Genomic DNA, 18,493 nt, shown 5'->3' with positions numbered 1-18,493 from the left:
TGGAGAGGGTGTGGAGCAAGGGGAACACTCCTCCATTGCTGGTGGGAGTGCAGACTTGTACAGCCACTTTGGAAGTCAGTGTGGCGGTTTCTCAGAAAACTGGAAATCAACCTACCATAAGACCCAGCTATATCATTCTTGGGCATGTACCCAAAGGATGTTCAATTATATCACAAGGACATTTGGTCCACTATGTTCATAGCAGCTTTATTTGTAATAGCCAGAACCTGGAAATAACCTAAATGTCCCTCAACTGAGAAATGGATAATGAAAATGTGGTACATTTTCACAATGGAGTATTACTCAACTATTAAAAACAAGGACACCAGGAAGTTTGAGGCAAATGGATGGAACTAGAAAAAATTATCCTGAGTGAGGTAACCCAGACCGAGAAAGACAACATGCTATGTACTCACTCATAAATGGATATTAGCTGTAAAATAAAGGATGACTATGCTAGAGTCCACAGACCCAGAGAGACAAGGTAACAAGGAAGGTTCATGGAGTGGGGGGGACTCCCAGATATCCCTGGGAAGGAGATACAGAAGAGATTTCATGAGTGGACTGAGGATGGGTGGGGATGGGAACATGAGTGATCAGGTTGTTGGGGGCAGAGTGGGGGAGAGTACTGAAAGAGACTACTGGAAAGGGGGTAGGGAGACTTTAGGGTCAGGGAAAAACCTGGCACAAGGGAATCTTCCAGGAATCTACAAGGAAGATCCCAGCTTAGACTCCTAATAATAGCAGATACATAGCCTGAATTGGCCATCTCCTATGACCACATAGGTGCCTAGCTCAATTGTCATCAGAGAGGTGTTATTTAGTACCTGATGGAAACAGATGCAGACCCACAGCCAAACAAGAGGCAATGTTCGGGGAATCCTGCAGAAGAGGAGGAGAAAGGAGTGTAGGAGCCAGAGGGGTCAAGGACACCACAGAATCAACTAACCTGGGCTCATAGGGGCTCACAGAGAGTGAACTGACAACCAGGGAGCCTGAATGGGACTGACCTAGGCACTCTGCATATATGTTACAGCTGTGTAGCTTGGTTCTGTTATGGGACTCCTAACAGTGGGAGCAGGGGCTGTCTCTGACTCTTTTACAGGCTTTTGGGAACCTACTCCTCATACTGGGTCACTTTGCCCAGCTTTAAAACATAGGTAGGTGCTTAATCTTACTGCAACAAGTTCTAGATTTTATGCTTTCTCTATTTGAGGGAGTAATAGATTTTGGAAACATCTAGGAAAATGGCAGCAGAGGAGAAGCGTTCTGATAACATCAAAATGTGGTACTTGCTCTGTAGAGGAGTAGTAGTTTCAGGGTCTATAGCTGAACATCCATTGTATTAGTTACTTTTCTGTTGCTGTGATAAAATACCATGACCAAGACGACTTAGAGGAGGAAGAGTTTATTTGGATTTACAGTTTTGGGGGAGAAGAGCACATCATGGTAAGAAGCATTGCGGTAAGCAGCTGATATGGCAATAGGAACAGCAATTGGAGAGTTCACATCTTGAACTATAAGCACATAGCAGAGAGAATACTCTGTAAGAGGCAAGGCTTTGAATCTCAAAGCTTATCCCTATTGACATCCTTCTTCCAGAAAGGCTTTACCACCTAAACCTTCCCAAACAGTGCCACCAACTGGGATCAAAAGTTCAAATGTCCAAGACTGTGGGGGACATTTCTTATTCAAAACACCACACCCTTTAAATAGGAAGTTCTCCATGATGTCATTCCTGGGATAACACATATACATATATAGTTAAAATTGGTTTTCTTTTTGAATTTTCAAGGTTTTCCTGGTACTGTGCTCACTGTTTGGTAGATATTGTATTATTTGATCTTAGTAATAGCCCTATGAAGTCAGTGTTTCCTGATCTTCATTTATGAATGACGTAGTCATATTGGAGACTTGGATAACCTGCCTAAGGTCACTGAAGAAGGATGCCACAGGTCAGGATTCTTAAGAAAGCCTTCTGGGAAGCCAGGAAGGAATTTCTAATGACTCTCTGTTGCCATTAATTTTGGGTGAATGAGTCTTCACCTTACTGTAATTTAAAAATATGCATTATTGGGCAGATGTCCCATTTATACTATGTCTTTTTAAGGAAAGAATAAAACTTGCTTTTATCATGGTATTATAGGATAGTTATTTTTTCCTGGACTCTATGGTAGCCTCTGACCCAAGAGAAACCATCTAAGCACAAACACTCATCTTTCCCTACTTTATTTAAATTCCATCACCTGTAAGTGAAGTGGTCCAACTCTCTCTCAAAGGTGAATTGTTTCTTTTTAATCTTATCTCCCAGGAAAACAATTTCTTCCCCTATTATAAATTCTGGTGATGTACTCTTAGAAAACTCAAACAAATATACTGAATCTGATAACAGCACCTTAAGAGTGGATTAGGATTCACATTTAAGTCTTGACCCAGTAATTTAGAGTCAGCCTTTTCCTTCTGTATTTATTTATTAGCAGGCAGACAGTAAATCAGAATAAATGTTTAAAAGAGGAAGTGTAGGACAACTCAACATCTCTTGCATTTGGAGAAGTGGAACCATGAAGGAGAGGAAAAAACATTCCTTACCTACCTGCTGTTTGCCAAGTACAGGTTGAATGCTTGCAACTGGAATTTGTTCGGGTTTCAAAGATTTTAAATTTGCATAGACTAAACTAATTGCACATTCCTCATTGGAAAAATCTGAAATCTGAAATGTTTCAAAATCCAACACCTTTTGAGCATTAGAAAGTTTTTATTTTGTATGATATGTTAATGTGTCTCTGCATAATTTCTATCCACTGTCCATACATCTCTCCTTTACAGCCACAGAGACTATGATGAGTCTCTACCATAAGCATGGGAAGTTGACCATCAGGTGGAATTTGTAAATCATGAAGCAACATTAATTCAACTTCTTGAGTATTTATCAAGCATACTCTAGCCCTCCATGAACGTCTTCTTCTAAGACCTGTTCATAAGCAGCTGCCTGGGTGCTAAGGGCTGAGATTGGCAGCTCCACTAATCACCCCTTCCTTAGGATGGGCATATAACACTGCTGTCAAGATTAGGGTTTCTCAGTATGCGCCCTTTAACTTCCACATTAGTGCTGACCTATGGAGTCAGTCTCTGGAGGTAGTCCTAAAACCTTCATTCTTCACACTCCCATAGGGGACTGGTTAGCATTTGAGGATTGCAGTAACTTGCTGTACAGGATGTCCATGCTGGAACAACTGGGTGCAGGGATGTTGAATCCCTTCATGAAAGCAGTGTGCTAGCATTCAGTGAGTGAGATGTTTGAGTGGAGACTAGAAGTTTCAATTAAAGCCCAGGGTCTTGAGAAGGTTGTATTTTCTACTTAAAATGGAAGAAGTCCTAACCCACAGAAACTCAGACTGTGACCTGATTTGGAAACAGGGACAGTATGTATGTAATTGGCTAAGATGAGGTCATCCTGGAATGCAGTGGTGTCTATAAAGAGATCTATGTAGGGGATACAGAGAAGACACCCTGGGAAGATGGGGAGTTGGAGTGATGCAACCACAAGCCAAGGGACAAAGATTGCCAGCAGATCACCAGTAGCCAGGAGGATACAAGGTAGGAATTTTCTTCAGGTTTCAGAGGAAGCATCGCTCAGCTGACACCTTGCTTTTTGATTTCTGGTTTCCAGAACTATTAGAGTAAGTCCCTGTTGTTTGAAGCCACCTAATTCATTGGAGCTTGTTGCTTCAACGATAAGAAACTACTACCACCCTTCCCTTTAGACTTCTCTAATAGACAGTGTGATAGTGCTGAAGGGGAATGTGGATGAAAGAAGAGACAAGACCCGCAGCTTCAGGGAGTGCTAGATGTTGGCTTGAAGTTCCCTGGAGAATAAATAGGTCAATGGAGGGACAGGAAACAGAACAGTGCTTACATCCACAAAACTGATGTAGGACAGAATGACATTGTTAGGCCAGTGAGGAAGAGGCAGGGTGGGAGAGGTGACAGAGGAGTGGGGAAACTGACTACTCACAGGCAGAATTCATGTAACATGATGATGGTGATGAACACAACAATAGCATTAACAATTGCATCTGTGAACTTGGTTGGTGTTCTGGGTACCTTTATGTGTTCTAAGTAGGGTTTGCTTCTTGCCTGTGTACGTGTTAGTGTTATTTTACCCATTTTAGCAATGTTCAAACAGGTTAAATGACAGATTGAAAAACTGTGAGGCTAAGCCCGGCTTCAGACTCCATGCTCTTAGTCATTGTTCTGTACTCTTTTGTACCACGTATGGAAGTGAAACTAAGGTCTGACCCTGAAATATACTGAGAAAAGATAAACTTGAAATATAAGCTTAACAAAATTTTAATGTGCCTGAATAAATATTAAGTAAAATAGGAAAATACAAGTTATTGTGTACATAGTATAAACTGTAGTAACATTTTGTTAATTCATTTCGTATAAAAGTATATCATAAGAGCAAAACCAGACAAATCGTATGTGTGTAATCAATAGAAGATTACTATCCATCCTTTGTAAAAGCTCTACATGGCAATGGGGAGAAAAAGTAAAGAAAGTGCACCCCAAAATAAAGACAATGGAATATCACAGAAAACAGAATATAAAAGACTATTAGTAATTCACTGGAAGTTAGGAAGAAACTGAAATCAGGATAAATCATGTCTCACTTATATTGGCAGAAATTGTGAAATCTGACAGCATTAGGTGTTGACAAGGATGCAAAGCTATGGCTGCCACTGTGTGGAACACAAAAGTGTCTATTGGTAGCCACTCTGAGACCAGTTTGCAATACTTAGTACAGTTGAAGCTTCACTGAGTGTACCAAGGCTCAGTACGTCCAGTCCTCTAAATACCCCCCAGGAAATCTTTCCCATATACAGAAAAGCTACATGACTTGTGAGCAAACGTATAGAAGGAACTCTGTGCCCATCAGTAGCAAAGTGAAGTAACTTAATGTAGTGTTTCACGCAGTGATGTACTATGCAGCTAGTAACGACCTTGAGTCAACTGTGCTCATGAAAGAACTATATAAATATAACACTGCTTGAGAAAGCAGCTTACAGGAGAATACATAATAATTGAAAAACACACAAAATCAACCATGTAAAGATGAAAAGGAATTGTACATGGGGGCTAAAAACATAAAAGACAACATATAATTATTTAGGGGTACTTTTTGTGGAGTAAAAATATAAGAAATACTTAGGAAGTTGGCTTTGGAACTGAGGCTAAGGCTGAATTTGAGATGGGAAAATGGATTTGACTATGATTGGCTGGTAGTATCTTCTTAAACAAGATGATGGGGACATAAAAACACATGTGGATGACTTCTTATTTCCTCTTTTGTGTCTCAAATATTTCAAAGTGTTATTTTTCTTTTAGAAAGGAAAGGGACTGTGTGGGAGCAGCTGCGTTTTATGTAGGGAGACACACACCTGAAAGTAGAGTGTTGGGCTCCAGGTTAGCAGAGGTGGGAAGTGGCCATGGTCTTTGCACCTGGTCTCCCCTTCTATTTGCTATTCTAGAATGAAAGGGAAAATGAAGCACCCTGAGGATTTTCATTGCTTTCTATTCAGATCAAGGGCCTCCATGCCTGTGTCTGTAGTCAGAAGTTTTCCTGTATCCTGGCCGGCTGGGAGTCGGGACAAATCTCTCCCACTCATGTCCCCCAAGTAAACACACAGAGGCTTATATTAATTATAACTGCTTGGCCATTAGCTCAGGCTTATTACTGACTAGCTCTTACATTTAAATTAACCCATAATTCTTATTTATGTTTGGCCAGGTGGCTTGGTACCTTTTCTCAGTTCTGCCTTGTCATCTTGCTTCCTCTGTGTCTGGCTGGTGACTCTTGACTCAGCCTTCCTGTTCCCAGAATTCTCCTCTCTGCTTGCCCTGCCTATACTTTCTGCCTGGCTACTGGCCAGTCAGTGTTTTATTTATCAACCAATCAGAGCAACACATATTCACAGCATATGGAATGACATCCCACAGCATAGTCCTGTGGTTCATCCCTCCTCATTGCTGGATTGGCTACAGTGTGGTCAGTCAGGTTCTTTTTCTGAGTGAGTCCCTCCTGATAGTCACAGTAGAGGGCCTGCACACCAGAGTCTTTGTGTTTGTTGACTTTTTTTTTTTTTGAGGCAGGGTCTCATGTAGCTCAGGCTGGCCCTAAACTCTCTATGTAGCTGAAGGTCACCTTGACCTTATGAGTCTCGTGTTTCCACCTCCTGAATTCTGGGATTACAGATGTTCCACCTGGTCTATGTTAGGTCTTAAAGGTGAGACCAGCTGCTAATTGAGGTGCCCATTTAACATATCAAAGAGGACCTGGCTGCTCTCTCAGCATCCCTCTGTTCCTCTGGCCTGGCTGGCCTACCCACCCTTTACCCTGAACTCTCCAGCCCAAGGGCTAGGCTGTCCTTTTCCCAGCAGTTCTTCCTCATATAATTCAGACATTTTTGCTTTGCTGGTCCTTTTTTACCCTTTACCCTCCTGGCCTCTTGGTCTCCTGGCTCTCCTTTCTCCCTCTCCCATCTCCTCACATGACCCAGTTCAGAGTCATGTTCCCTCTGGACTCTCCTAGCTATCCCTGTCTCTGGCTATGCTCTCTCCCTCACATCTACAATAAACCCCTCCATCATACCTAGAAACAATCCTATCCTTTTTTATTTCTATATTTTTCTTTTCAATTTCATTGTATGCAGTGCTGGGGATTGAACCCAGGGCTTTGTGCATGCTAGGTAAGCACTCTATCAACTGAGCTATATACCAGCCCTGCCAAGTCAGTCTCTATTCAGTGTTTCTATTACCCACTCAAAATAAAAAAAAAAATACTTGTATGTATGGGCACGTGCATACCACAGCCCACCTATGGAGGTCAGAGGACAACTTGTGGAAGTCAGTTCTCTCCTTCCTCCATGCAGGTCCCAGGGATCCAACTCAGGGTGTTAGGCTTGGCCGCAGGCACCTTTACCAGGTGAGCCACCTTGCTTGCTCTAGTATTCGTTATGTTTACATGTTCTTTGCACACAAAATCTTTTCACAAATAAGGTGCAATTGACAGATAACTAATAGTCCCCTTCTCTGAACCATAGGGTCTTTGAGATAAATAGTAAATATAAATGAAGGAGTGTGGTGTCTGGGGCCTCCCACTGGCTTTCAGCATACCTCTGGTGATCTATTTGGTCTTAACCAAAAAGAACAGCTAAGAGAGGGAAGTGTTTTTCACTCTGGTTAATAAACCGTCTGGGAATTGCTTACACTCTTGCATACACCAATGTCAACAGAAAATATTATTTCCATTGTGGAACTTGTCACTTAATTTTTTGCCACAGTGAGCTTTGCCCAATATCTTAGGATGATGGATACAATAAATCTGAGAGCAGAATATTACTTTTTTCTTTTAAATTTCAATATACTGTCCTCTTACCAGCATCCCGTGAATCAGATTCATTCATTCTCAAAGAAGGAACAATGGAGGAATAAATAGAGGCCCGCCATGCCTCTCTTTGCACATTTAGAAAGATCTGACATAGAAAACACTTTCAAAAACAAAAGCATGTTTCTTGCTTCAGAAGATCTGTATTTTATAGTAACAATTATTTTGACCACAGTTGAGATAAATGCTTTCTAGTTAATTGATTAACTCTATTGTGGTCTTTTGGGTTGTGTGGTCAATTGTTGATCATTTAAATCTAGATCCTCTACCTGAATTGATTTTGGAGACTGAAAAATGAAAAAAAAAATGTTAGTCACATTTCTAAAACAGATTGCTTTAAATGGTAGTAGGAGGGAGGTGTTACCTGGACTCAGCAGGATGTGGTATGGTCAAGGGAAATAATGTCACAGGATGACACCACACTGTTTTTTCCAGGGATTCTCCTGCTTGCTTCTGGACTTGTTTGTTATTCAGGAGAGCTGCTTGAGGCACTGCTGGGACCTTTCTCTAGCTGGCCACATCATCCAGCTAGGTGATGAATTGTGCCTGCGGGCTCCCAGTCTTTTAAAAGGATGCGGACTCTTTTACCAGCTATGAAAGAGTCACACAGTGAAGTGTTCATACCTCACCATCTCTGAGACAGGAGAAAGTTCTGTGGTGTTCTTCACCCCTATAAAAACATATTCATTTTCCAGAATCCCCTGCATTAACAAAGAAAGGGCAATAAAGTCCTTATTAGAATCTAAACTGCGCTCTGTAGAAATAGATGTGTCCATCTTGTTCATGCTTCACATTAACATGTAAAATGGTGACTGACTGATGAGAAGTAGGTGCTCATTAACCATGGAAACAAGAACTAATAGATGAATAGATGGAAGACTGACATGAATTATTAACTATCGTGTTCTTCATATTCATGCTCCTCAACTTTCAGAATATGGTTTTTCTGTAACGGAGGCTTCTGGGGGATAAGAGCAGTGGCAAGTGTCCAGAAAACAGGGAAGGGAAAGCAGCTGGGAAGCAGGCAGGCCAGTGCCCTAATCGTCTTCTGTTTTATCTGTACAAGATTAAAGGTTCCCTCCGAGTTTTGATTAAGGATGCATGGTTACAAGATTAAATGCTGGTGAGTCAGATTAGAGAAGGTTTAACTCCAATCTCAGGATTCATCAGAGCGCGGCCTGCCAGTCCCTCTCTCCATTAAGCTGCCTTTACAACATAGGATTAGAGAGAAGCCAACAGAGACTTCCTGTCCCAGGAGCACACAGCTCCCTCTTCTATTCAGCCGTCCTCATTCAGATCACAAACGGTTCTCTTGTCAAGAATCAAAGCTCGTTTCCCCTTGAAGTTCCTGTTTATACCCACTTCTGAATTCATGCCAGCCTCTCTGCACTTATTTATTTATTTTGGCGACCCGAGGGGTCCTCTATCAGGTGCAGCACACACTGCTGTCTTATGCATCATCACGAAACAGATTATAACTTAGTACACTCCTCTGTTTCAGAGAAACACCGCCTTAATCATTCCAGTAATTATGCAAACTCTCCCACCGGGCTGACGATAAACATGCACTTCCCTTCTCTAGAAGCTTCCCCTTGTCTTGTGCCTTGGAAGCCACACCGAAGGGATGTGGGCAGAATGTGCAATTCATAACTCCGCTGAGGAGAGGTTAATATGGTCATCCTGCTTCTGAGACATAAAACTGTCATTGCTTTATTAAGGCTGTAATTCAGGCACACGCTTGCATTACAACAATATGGCAATTTAAAAAACATTTAAAAAAAAAAGGGCCAGGGGAAGAAAAATATTTAATTTTGATTCTAGACTGGATCCTAGATTCTGAAAATGTATTTTATTTCCTTTTTTTGTATGTATGGTTTGAGGGACTGAAACTAGAGCTTCTTCTATGCTAGGCTGGCCATTAAACTAGAGCTTCACCCCTTTTAGGAATTTATTTTGAGAGAGGGTCTCATAGTGTAGTCTAGGCTGGGTTCAAACTTTGTGGCCCAGGATAGCCTCTAACTTGTGATATCCCTTTCTCTGCCTCTGAGCAGCTGGGATGACAGGTAGGTGCCACTCACCAGGTCTGTCTTGCAATTGTATTTTCTTGACTGTTAATGCGAAGGACCAGGCATGGTGGCAATGGCCTTAACCTTTACGCTCCTGCACTCAGGTGGCAGAGGCTGGTAGATCTCTGAGTTCTAGGCCAGCCAGGGCTACACAGAGAGAACCATCTCAGAACAAACAAACAAACAAACAAACAAACAAACAAAAAATAGCAACAACAAAACATATGACTAATATTGGTTACCAAATAAATATTGAAAATGAAAACAAACAAACAACAACAACAACAACAACAACAACAAAAAAAACAAAGAAGGAGAACTTGGCTGAAGGAGGAAGTTCAGAATTGGAAATGTCTGAATAAAATCTCCTTCCTCATGTTCAGCTCTGAGCTTCTGCTCTTCGATGTGGAGACCTCTGGTCTAGGAAAGAGCTGTGGTCTTTTTTATTGCTGTTCTTTCCTTTTCTTTCTTCCTTGTCTCCAGCTCCTGGCTCTTCTGGGGTTGGGACATGGGAAGCAGAGGCTAGGATGAAAGAGAAGAGGAACTTTTACTTAGCTCGGGTTGTTTGTTCCTCTTGGTTGTTAATACTTCAAGCTCCCAGATGCTGGCTCACGGTGTCTGTGCGTGGGTTCTTGTGAGGAATGATGTGGCAGAAGATGTAATATCATCGACCTCTCCCATCTCTCCCCATACTCTGTCGTTGTGACTGAGTAGCTCCTCACATTCCATGAAGATGTCTCATGCCTGGGCTCCCAGAGCTCCCAGAACCCATGGGAAATGTATGCATCCTTGACATTCCAAACACAGGCTATTTCTACAGCCCTGTTCTTCCCCACATTGAACACCATCTTTTGTATTCTCCAGTGGCAGGCAAGCACAGGCTCTGTATTTACATACATTCCTCAACTCCAGTTCCTTTACATCAGGCTCAGATCCTCATGCTTGCATAGCAAGTATTCTTAGCCACTAAGCCAGCTGTCCAGCCCTGGAATGTTAGCCCTGGAATTTGATATTCTCCAGAGAACTAAGAGTTTTTCAGTTTAGCCCTCCATTTAAGGAGGGAAATACTGTTATGGGCTGAACTAACTCCACTCCTCACCTCATATCCTGCCACCCTTTGGGTTTGTGATCTTCAGTTGTTTTTCAGAATCTCTGGCTGTGGCTGGCTTTATTTTATAAATGGGACTGCGTTTTCATATCTACTGGTGGAAGCTGTTAGGACCAGATAAGGCAGTAATACAGAGTTCTTAGCAGAGTTTCTGGGACATGGATTAAAACTTAAGAGTATTAGTAATTATTAGTAATGGATAATAATGATGCAAAGGCATTTGGACTTTCTGTGTGGTTCCAGAAGATGAAGTAGCTGGTATTGGGGTGAATGGGGAGATAACTGAGAACAAAATACTTTTTTTTAAACCTCTATTTACTCTTTGAAAATGTCATACACATACACAGTGTGTCATTGTCCCTCTTTCATCCCACCCAGGACCTTTCATCACATCTCCTTGATAGGATAAAAGGGTAGATTATTGAATCTACTTTTAAAAAACAGCTCATTTGAAATATTTTAAATTGCTATGAATTTTAGTTTATTGATACAAATTTAATTTTGTTATACTGTATATGTATTTCTGCTCTTATTTGAGATATTATGTTTATGCAGCTCATTTAAAATTGTAATATATAATTAAGAAATACAGATTAATAATTAGTCATCTATGATAATCAAGCTTATACTCATGTTAGTTAAGTTTTCTAGGTATATGTAGATATGCTTCAATTAGGTAAGTAATCTTCAAACACTTCAAAGACATAGAGAATATGGCATTTAAAATGTTTTAAAGACAGACTTTTCTGGGCAATGAGACACATCTGCTCTTGGTAGCACTGAATTATTTCAAAGAGGATGATGGGCATTGAAGAAACTCCATATGGATTTTGCTTTCTTTACGGCAAAAGTTAATCATTTGGGCAAGAAACTGTTCTTGGCTGGACTGCTTGGCAAAATGTCATATCTACTGGACATACAGTACCCATGGAAACATGACCAGGAAATTTGCCAAAACAAGGCAAGATGGTCCTTCAGGTTCCTGCTTCACAGAGGAGACTGCCAGATATTCTACAGGACACTGAGAGAAGCCACTAAAAAACTCTAGGCCTATCGGCTGAAGATGGATGCCCCAACATGGCAGAGGAACTTTGGGTGACTGACCAGGCAGCCAACTGTCTCTTGCTGTGGATATTGCTTTGTGTAAATAAAATGCTGATTGGCCAGTAGCCAGGCAGGAAGTATAGGTGGGACAAGCAGAGAAGAGAATTCTGGGAACAGGAAGGCTGAATCAGAGAGACACTGCCAGCTGCCACCATGAAAAGATGTTAAGATACTGGTAAGCCATGAGCCACATGGCAACTTATAGATTAATAGAAATGGGTTGATTTAAGATAGAAGAACTAAATAGCAAGAAGCCTGCCATGGCCATACAGTTTGTAAGTAATATAAGTCTCGGTGTGTTTACTTGGTTCGGTCTGAGCAGCTTCAGGACTGGCGGGTGAGAGAGATTTATCCTGACTGTGGGCCAGGCAAGACCAGGAAAACACTAGCTACAGTCTCTGTCATTCTAGAATTTTGAAAGTTGCTTACAATGCACTTCTTGTTTACTTAGGCAATGGTATATCCTTCTGGGGTCTTTGATGTAGCTGAAGACTAGATAGTTATAATTATAGTTTTCCTTGGTTATGATAAAATATGTTATATATGAAACTTAAGACTCACAAATATAGGATAGATGATAGAACATTTTCTTTAATTTTGCCAAATACAAATAGACTAGATATTGTAACTGTAATTCCTGATTGATAACTGTTCTATTATATGTAATTTTACTATGTTAAAGTTAAAGTTAAAATCTTTTTGATTAGACAGAAAAGGGGAATTGCTGTGGGATGTCTTTCTGTGTGATGTGAATATGTGTTGCTCCCATTGGCTAATAAATGAAGCCGTTTTGACCTATGGCAAGGCAGCTTAGAGGCAGGCAGGAAATCCAAGAGAGAGACAGGAAGAAGAAAGGAGAGTGGGAAGAGACACCAGCTGCTGCCAAAGGAGCAGCAAGATGCCTGCAGACCGGTAACTCTACAGCCACGCGGCAGCTTACACATTAATAGAAATGGGCTAAGTTATAAGAGCTAGCTACCAAGAAGCCCACCATAGGCCATTCAATTGATAATTAATATTAAGCCTCTGAATGATTATTTTATAAGCAGCTGAGGGACTGCCCGGCAGGCAGGACCAGAGGAACATGGGACCATGGGGCTTGGTGGGACCTGAGAAAACTTATGGCTACATCTCCTCCCCAAATCCATCACCTTCTGAACTTCATGTCCTCCTTATTAATTAATTGAGTAAACCCATTGAGTCCAATTAGTGCTACCCATATGGCAAAGGAGTTCTTACTAGCAGATTCCAGAAAAATTTGCTGATCACTCATCTAACTGTGACTGAGCTGGGGCATTGGAAGAAATTGAGAAAACGCCCAAGGACAGAGGACCCTTAAGTCTTTAAGGTGGTGCCTAGGGTCTACCACCTTATTATGGGGAAGGTAGGAAATATCAAGTAAAGCAGACATTCACTGAGGCCTAAAGGGAAGGATGCAATATTGGTCCTCTTGGCATTTCTGTCCTTGAACTCAATAGCAACAACCTGTGGACATCAGGCCTTCTCAGGGCTATGACCTGAAGTCCAGAAGTTTGGAGGTTTGGACTCAGACTTGCTTCTCAATTGACCACAGTTCTCTGGGAACAGGGTTCAGGTTTATGCTTGTCTGTATTTTTCATTCTATTCCACCCTGTATATCATGTGTATATTTGTTTTATCCTTCCAACTAAGACCTCCGTGTTTGTGTTTCTTTCTGTTTCAGAAACAGCAGTGGACAGGATTTTGCTATGACTATCAGGTGATAAGGAGAATTTTCTCTTGTTGCATTTATGAATTTTCTCTTTCTCATTTCTGTAATTCTAGCTTAAAAAGATGTGGAGAAGGGAAACATTGATTTGAATTTCAACTCACTATAGTCTTCCTTTTGATTGTGAGCCTATCTTGAAATTACAATTTGGATGGTATTTGTTTCATGACTTAAAATAATTTAGGATTATTTCAGCTGAAAATGTGAAATCAATGCCTTTTTGATGAATAGAAGCATTACATCTGAATAATAAATAAGCTGTTCTTTGTTTTCCTAAATAGCTGGAGAAAAATCATAGACCGTTGTTATCTCTTGTCATTAAACTCATCCTGGAGATGTGCGGGGCCTCTTTTAGAAATACTTACAAAAAATAAGTTCATAAATGCAGATTATCCAAAGGGAAAAATGAAGTATAAATATAGAGCGTATGAATAATTTATCTGTTATATAGAACAGCAATGAAGCTCATGGGATGTGAAGAAGGGAAGAGAGCTTAGAGTAATTACCAAGTAGAAGATACTTCAGTAAAGCCCTTAACCCTTATGCTTATCTCAGGATAATTTTCTAGTTATCACATGGGTGGTTCATCTTCTCCTAGTGTCATATGGGTAGTTTATATTAAGTATGAGTGACACATGCTGCCCGATGGTTACCGAAGGTAAGCAAGGACAGCCCAAGGAAATCAATAATATAGCTTCAGTCAGTATCAAAATAGTGTATCTGACTTAAATGTTACAGCCACAGTATTAAGTAGAGTCATTAATAAAAGGTATATTTCACTGAAGTAGAGCTCTTCGCCCCAAAGCTGGATTCTACCTGATTGTAATTTTCCCTTCTTTCTTGGAGAGAGGGGGCACATTGATTGTCTCGGGGGATTACTTTCATTTCAGCAGCTCCTTTCTGGATCATTAATTCCAGCAGAGCATGCTTCACTTGCTGTCTTCAAGTAGAGTCCTTCTGGTGAGATACAAGGGAACAGAATGCCAGTTATAGAATTAGTGTGTTGACATTGTAGGAGCTATGAAAAGCCACATGAAAGAAACAGTACTCAACTTTTGCTTCATGTATGGACAGGGCCACACCAATAGGGTGTTGTTCTTTTTAGTAACTTTTGGTATGTAAGTATTCATTTTTTTTTGTACTTACATTCAATATGTGGCTTATACCATGAATATATTATTAGATACTATTTTAATCTTTTTCTTTTTAAATAATTACTGATTTACAGATAGTAGATAGAAGTCCCATGTATCCTTCATCCTATTTATCCCCAAGGCAACATCGTGTATAACTATAGTATAAAGCCAAAGCCAGGAAATTTACACCGGTACAGTGAATGTACACACAGGAACTTAGGCACAGATTTGTGAATCTCCATCATTACTCAGATGCGCAACTCTTCCATTGCCTTAGGGGCTTCACTCATTGCCTTAGGGACTTCACCCTTCACTTGATTCATTGTCCTTTCTTCCCTCACCCTGGAAAGCAGGGTGGATGACATTTTGAGAATGTTCTATAACTGCAATCAATCATACTGTATGTCCAGGATTGGCATTTTCACTCATGCTCCTGGGAGTCATCCAAATTGCTGCACGAATCCATAACTCAGCCCTTTTCATGGCTGTGTAGCATTTCACTGAATGTACAGTTTACTGTCCACTCACTGGAGGACATATGAGTGAGTCTCAGTTCCTTGCTATCACAAATAAAGATGAACATTATATATAATTTCAGAGGGTTGGTCCATAATCATTGTGGTGTGGAGTATGGCAGCAGCGGGCATGGTGTGGCAGAGACAGAGAGACAAAGAGGGAGCTACCTGGCATGGCATGGGGTTTTGAAACCTCGAAGCCCACCCCCAGTGTCACACTGCCTCCAACAAGGCCGCACTTCCTGATCCTTCCTAAATAGTTCCACTAACTGAAGATCAGCCAGTGAAACGTATGAACCTGTGGGGGCCATTGCTATTCAGTCTACCACACTGGGTCATATGGTGAGTAAATTCCCTTTAACTGGTAAGCTGAAATGCTCAGTATTATGCCAGGATTGCTGAATTGTTTTGCATCCTATCAGGAAGTGTGAGAGTTCTTCTCTGCACCAGTCTAAGCATTTGTTGTTGTCGTCACTTTTTAAAATTTATTTTTTGGTGTGTATGAATGTGGGGGGGGGCACGGCATGTGAGCCCATGTGCATGCAGAGGCCAGAGAATGATAATGGATGTCCTTCTCTGTCACGTCGTACCTTACTCTGCTGCGACATGGTCACTCAGTGAACTGGGGTGACTAGCAAGCCCCAGTGATCTCCACAATGGTGGGTTATAGGCACACTTGTAACCACACCTTGAATTTTTTTTTGAGGATTCTGGGGATTTGAACTCGGGTCTTAATGCTTGCACAGCAAACACTCTTACTTGCTGCCATCTCCCAGTCCACCACTCTTTCACTCTAACTGCTCTGATAGAGATTACATTAACATCTACTGTATTAACGTCTCACCGTGGTCTCATAAATATTTCTTTAAAATATGACTTTTATATTGGCTGTATCCCACCAGCCTTTACTGGAGACCTACACAGATGAATTTCCTTCTACATTACCATAAGCAATAATTAACTGAAGGATTCTGTATTCACTGTTCTCACTTATTGAGCTATTAACTGGCTGTGGAGAACAGCCTACAGTCTCCTTTAGTTAAAGCAAATCGTCTGTATTTTGCTTCTGAGGAGAGAGAAAGGGAGGGAGGAAGGGAAGGAGAGAGAGGGAGGAGGGAGGGAGGGAGAGAGGGAGGGAGGGAGGGAGGGAGGGAGGGAGGGAGGGAGAGAGAGAGAGAGAGAGAGAGAGAGAGAGAGAGAGAGAGAGAGAGGCTGATTTCTTAAGCCCAGGCATTTTATCCTCACACACGGTCTTCACTGCTGCACACAATGTATTCTTGTCATCATTCCTCAGAGGTGAGGCTGTGAGTGAGGCATCTGCCTTTGCCCTTCAGGATGCTACCGCAGCTCATCATCCACACTGCCTTTCTCTGGGGAGGGCCTCAGAGAGGAGTGTTCAGTAATGCTGAAGCAGGTGACTTTCTATCAGTGATTAATGTAGCTATGTGTAAAGGGTTTCTGCATGAGAACAAAGTGCTGCTTCACGTATAGAAGACAATTGAAGAAGAACACTCAGTGTATTTATTAAGCAAGAGAAGATCGATAGATACCTTTGCAAAGCTCCCTTCCTAAGAAGAAACAAGTTGAACAAACCTAATGGTATGGCAGTCAATTTGAAAAAGGATACCAGAGCTGAAGAAAATGCTATGGCCACTAAACTGTAGGGGTTACAAAAGAAAGTCGAATAATTAGAGCATAAATCTGGCTGTGACAGCACATGGTCTTGGGGAGATGGGCTCACTGGCCTGGGGCTGAACCCAACAGCTGGGCAAACAGAACAGGGCACCTCCCCTGCTACTCCAGATTCTCCTCCTGATATATGGGACCTGAGTGTGACTGCACAAAGCTACACTGGAGACCTAATGATGTCATAAATCCCTGGGAGCCAGTCTTTCTAATTGACCAGTTACTTAGTAAGTGCATTTATTGAAGATGAGCTGTGTTTTTAGAAGTCAATTGCTAATTAGTGAAACAGACAAGAAAATGATTCGACAGTACTGCCCAACTGTAGGAAAAGGTATGGAAAAATAAGTAGATGTTACTGGATAAAGAAACCAACTGAAGGGTGGGTAAGAGCTGAATAACAAGCAAGCCAGCTATAGAAATCCCGTTTAGATCAGATGTAGGGGTGTGAAAGGTTGTTCCACCGTCAATGGGGGACTGTGAGCCAGTCTGAATGGCTCCATCTTCTCCATGTTCTCTCTCCTTCCCCTGACCTTCTCCGTGTTCTCTTGTTCCCCCTGCCTTCTTTATATCTAACATCTCTTCCCTCACCTTCTCCGTGTCCACTCTCTCTTACCTCACTTTCTCTGTGTCCAGTCTAGAAGCCCCACCTTCTTCATGTCCAATCTAGATGCCCCCAACGTCTCCATGTCCACTCTCTTCCCCCTCACATTTTCCATGCTCAGTTCAGATGCCCCCATCTTGTCAATGTCCAGTCTAGCCACCTTCAGCTTTACGCTAAAACTCCCTTAAACAGAACCAAGTGACATGAGGGAGTGTGATGGATGGTGGGCTGAGGTCATTCACCATTTTTAAAATTGGCATACTTTTTAGAGCAGTTTTAGGCTTACAGAAAATGAACATATATAGTTTTCATAGACCCCACCCTTTCTGCCTCAGTTTCCCTTATTAAATCTTGCACTGTTGTAGTGTACCGGTTACAACTGATGACCTAATCTTGATACATGACATCCTGGTTAGATTTTTGTCAACTTGACATAAGCTAGAGTCATTTGAGAAGAAGGAACCTCAATTGAGTAAATATTCCCATCAGGTTGGTCTATGGACGTGTCCTTGTTGGCATTTTCTTGATTAATAAATGATGTGGGAGGGCCCAGCTCACTCTGGGGGGGGGGGTGCCACTCCAGATAGGTGCTCCTGAGTTCTATAAGAAAGCAGGTTGAGCAGCTGTGGGGATCAAGCCAATAAGTGGCACTCCTCCATGGGCCCTGCTTCAGTTCCCGCCTCCAGACTCTTTTTTGTTTTTTGAGACAGGGTTTCTCTGTGTAGCTTTGAAACCTGTCCTGGACCTTGTTCACTCTGTAGACCAGGTTGGCCTTGAACTCACAGAGGTCTGCCTGCCTATGCCTCCCAAGTGCTAAGATTAAAGGTGTGTGCCACCACTGCCCAGCACTTCCAGACTCTAGCTTTGAGAGCTGTGATCTTCAAGGTGAAACAAATCCTTTCCTCCCCAGGTTGCTCTTGGTTGTGGTATTTTATCACAGCAATAGAAATCCTAACTAAGACACAAGGCTATTAATTTAAATCTAAGGTTTTCTGCTGTGGGATGGTCTGTATGTCAAATGTGTTGCTGATTGGTCAATAAATAAATCATTGGCCAGTGGCCGGGCAGGAAGTATAGGCGGGA

The 18,493-nt window shown here is 41.7% G+C and overlaps 1 long non-coding RNA gene across 1 annotated transcript in view; it reads left to right on the top strand.

The window, feature by feature from the left end:
• The first annotated feature begins 17,032 nt into the window (after positions 1-17,032).
• LOC131922574 (uncharacterized) overlaps positions 17,033-18,493 on the top strand; it is a 35,026-nt gene continuing 33,565 nt past the window's right edge. Inside the window, exon 1 of the long non-coding RNA XR_009382329.1 lies at positions 17,033-17,140. This is a non-coding gene — a long non-coding RNA (uncharacterized LOC131922574). The remainder of the gene's footprint in view (positions 17,141-18,493) is intronic.

This window comes from Peromyscus eremicus, chromosome 12 (assembly GCF_949786415.1).
Source record: "Peromyscus eremicus chromosome 12, PerEre_H2_v1, whole genome shotgun sequence".
NCBI classification, from domain to species: domain Eukaryota; kingdom Metazoa; phylum Chordata; class Mammalia; order Rodentia; family Cricetidae; genus Peromyscus; species Peromyscus eremicus.
Note: the sequence above shows the minus strand (reverse complement) of the source record. Positions and strands in the feature narration are given on the sequence as shown.